At 35.5% G+C, this 4,038-nt stretch overlaps 1 pseudogene; it reads left to right on the top strand.

Moving 5' to 3' along the window:
• Positions 1–751: 751 nt before the first annotated feature.
• On the top strand, positions 752–3,583 carry LOC116875963 (annotated as a pseudogene).
• Positions 3,584–4,038: the final 455 nt, after the last annotated feature.

Raw genomic sequence — 4,038 nt, 5'->3', positions numbered from 1 at the left:
TAAGTACTTGCTAGCTTTTTTTTTTTTTAACCATAATTAATTAATATGATGAGTTAGTTCATTAGAATCCAATGACAATGTTTTTTGGTTGCTTTTTTTATTACATTATAAGCTCAGAAACCTGAAAACGCTGACATATTTTAATTCCTTTCATATTTTAAAAATAGAATAATAACTCAAATTTCATTTATATGCTGGTTAATAGAACAAATTTTAAGAGATATTACAGCTTGGCTTGGAAGACAAAATGCAGACCAAAGACTTGGATAGGCACTTCACAAAAAAGGTATTCAAATGACCAATAAATACATGAACATATGTTCAACCTTATTAGTTATCAGGGAAATGCAAATTTAAACAATAACACTACCTAATATGCCTAAAAAATGGCTAAAATGAAGACAGAAAATGCTAAGATTGGTGAAATTATAGAACATTGTTAATGAGAATGTGAATTGGTATAACCATTTGGAAAACTGATTCACGGTATCTAATAAAATTGAATATATTTACATTCTAAGTCCCAGCAATATTCCTGGATATATGCTCAACAGAAATGCATACATATGTTCACCAAAAGACATGTGTAAGATTGTTTGTAGCAGCATAATTCATTATACCTATAAAACGATGACCATAGAATAAATAAATAATCCAAAATCTACCATACATACATATATATATATATATATATATATATATATATATATACACACACATATATAATGGTATATTTGCACAAAAAGAATGAATGAGCTGTAACTGCTCAAAAACACTGAAGAATCTTGCAAACATTATGTTGAGAGAAAAAGCTAGATGTAAGTTCAAAAAAAACCCAAGCCAAACTAATACATCATGTTTAAAATTGGGTTAGGGGTCTAGCAGGGAGGGATCTAGTGACTAGTAGGGCTTCTAGGATGCCATTTCTTGATGTATAGTTTTAAAAACCTTTTTCTGGTTAACGTATGTGCTCACTTTGTAAAAATTCAGTAGCCTCTTTATTTATGTACTTTTCTGTGTGTATGTTATTCTTCAATAAATATTTTAAAAATACAACTTGTGATATTCTCATCTAACCTCTATTATACATTATTTTTTTAAAGATTTTTATTTATTTATTTGACAGAAAGAGATCACAAGTAGGCAGAGAGGCAGGCAGAGAGAGGAGGAAGCAGGCTCCCTGCCGAGCAGAGAGCCCAATGCGGCACTAGATCCCAGCACCCTGAGATCATGACCTGAGCCGAAGGCAGAGGCCTAACCCAGGCGCCCCATCTATTATACATTATTAATTAGGATGTATTTAGATAGGAAACAGTTATTAAACCCCACTGGATCAAAGACATTTTCAGAATATAAGTATTATTAAAACAGAATCCCTTCATGTTACTCATAAAATGTCATTGGTAGAAAAACTTAAGCAGTGTAACTGCTAAATCTCCTACAGCATGATTTTATCATGTTTTCAGTGTTTGGGGATCAAACCAAATTGATTTAAAATATCTCTTGGGGCGCCTGGGTGGCTCAGTGGGTTAAAGCTTCTGGCTTCAGCTCTGGTCATGATCCCAGGGTCCTGAGATCAAGCCTAACATCAGGCTCTCTGCTCAGCGGGGAGCCTGCTTCCCCCACCTCTCTCTGCCTGCCTCTCTGCCTACTTGTGACCTCTGTCAAATAAATAAATAAAATCTTTTTTTAAAAATCCCTAAACAATTAAATATATATAACTCATAAAGATGTTTGATCTATTTTCCAGATAGACAAGTCAGCTGTTAAAAAGGTGACCTTTGTGTAACAGGAATTTTGTGTAGATTTTTTAGGGGCATCCATGTTAACACATTTGATAAACTTTTATCTTAATCCGCCTTTCTGGAATACCAGTCTGATCTCAATTCGAACAAAGCCTTAGTTGATGTTTGCCGGTGGTTGAGGTGGCTTGGTCATTTTCCCAGCCTGTATGTTTATTATTGAATGTTAATCAGATTCGTTATTAAAGATTTCATCTGCCACACAAATAAGTAATTGGCTATGTCTGAGTGGCCACCTTTTGTCTTTAGGAGATTGCTTAAAACTGCATTAAACATCATTAGACCAAAATGATGACCATTTGTCCTTGTTTTCTAACAGATTGGATCTTATTATTATGCAAACACACTACAAAGAACAGTCTTAGAAAAAGCTCATATTAATTACTCTAAGTTCATAACAAGCTTTTATATTGAAGGATACATGAAATTATAACTAATTATGTTAAACTATTTCCTTTTGTATGTATTATAGGGCACTGTTTAGAATCCATGGGTTAAAAATTATGCAAAAGTGAGAAGTTTGTAAGCATTGCTTTCTACCTTAATATATTTTATCATCCTCTTTTATTGATGAAATGATACAGAAGAAAAAAGATTAAATATATTATTTAAATTTATATGTTTTCTCTTAAATGAGTCCATGAGATAGAATAAGCAGAAAATAATCATGAAGGTATAATTATTAAACAATATAATTATAAATCCACATTTTCCCTACAACATACATTTCTTAAAATCATGTATGCCGGGGCACCTGGGTGGCTCAGTGGGTTAAAGCCCCTGCCTTCGGCTCAGGTCATGGTCCCAGGGTCTTGGGATGGAGCCCCACATCGGGCTCTCTGCTCTGCAGGGAGCCTGTTTCCTCCTCTTTCTCTGCCAGCCTCTCTGCCTACTTGTGATCTCTGTCTGTCAAATAAATAAATAAAATCTTAAAAAATATCATATATGCCAACCCACAGAATTTTATTTGTAAGTCATTCATCTATTTTGATCCTCCCAAAGAATTATATGTAATGCTATCTTTCTTGTTCAATTTCTATTATTCTTGTGACTAAATAAATTCAGTGGCTCTGAAATGCATGAAATTGGCTGTCATCTGAGATCTGACAATTTCATAATTGGTTTAAGCAGAATGTACTTCATACTGATCTTAACATATCTTTGGTAATCTTTCTGCTCCTGGAGCTGAGTTGGCCACAAATGAAATTATTTCAGCCTTAGGAATGAAATCCTCACCCACTAGGGGTTCAGGTGGACTTAGCTTTATAATCTGGTTTAAAAGTTTTGAGTAGATGGAGCCCTCGCGTGCCATCTTCCTTTCTCTTCCTCCACGCTACCTGTGGAGGTGGCAGCCATGTGTTACAGGGCAGTGTCGCTGCCCTCAGACCTCTGATGAAGCCCAAGATCATTAAAGAAAGGACCAAAAAGTTCATCTGGTACCAGTCAGACCAATATGTCAAAATTAAGCGCAACTGCCAGAAACCCAGAGGCATTGACAATAGGATGCACAGAAGATTAGAGGGCCAGATCCTGATGCCCAGTATTGGTTAGGGTAGCAACAAGAAAGCAAATCATATTACCCAGAGGCTTCCAGAAGTTCCTAGTCCACAATGTCAAGGAGCTTGAAGTGCTGCTGATGTGTAACAAATCTTACCGTGCAGAGATTGCTCACAATGTCTCCTCAAAGAACCGCAAAGCTCTTGTGGAAAGAAAGAGCAGCCCAGCTGGCCATCAGAGTCACCAATTCCAAGACCAGGCTGCACAGCAAAGAATATGAATGATCAGCTTGTGCACATTATAGTTATGTTAAAACCATAAAAGTACAAAAAATTTTTTTGAGTAAATTGAATTATATGTTTGTCCTTCATATTTCCTGACCAGTTTTAGGGAAGAGTATTTATTATTTTCTGTTTCATCAAGGAACTGAATCCTCTCAAATTCAAACATTGCAAATTATATTAGGAATGAATTATGGTCAAGAATTTTATAAATAAAGCAGTTAATACTAATTAATAAAAATATTTCTGTATATCTACTTAAGAGTGAAAATAATTCACTTTTTTAAAAAAGATTTTATTTATTTATTTGACAGAGAGAGAGATCACAAGTAGGCAGAGAGGCAGGCAGAGAGATGGGGGGAAGCAGGCTCCCCGCTGAGCAGAGAGCCCGATGTGGGGCTTGATCCCAGGACCCCAAGATCATGACCTAAGCTGAAAGCAGAGGCTTAACCCACTGA

This window comes from Lontra canadensis, unplaced genomic scaffold (genome assembly GCF_010015895.1).
Source record: "Lontra canadensis isolate GAN:19392208 unplaced genomic scaffold, GSC_riverotter_1.0 scaffold43, whole genome shotgun sequence".
Taxonomy (NCBI): Eukaryota; Metazoa; Chordata; class Mammalia; order Carnivora; family Mustelidae; genus Lontra; species Lontra canadensis.
This window is presented reverse-complemented; position numbering and strand designations above follow the sequence as displayed.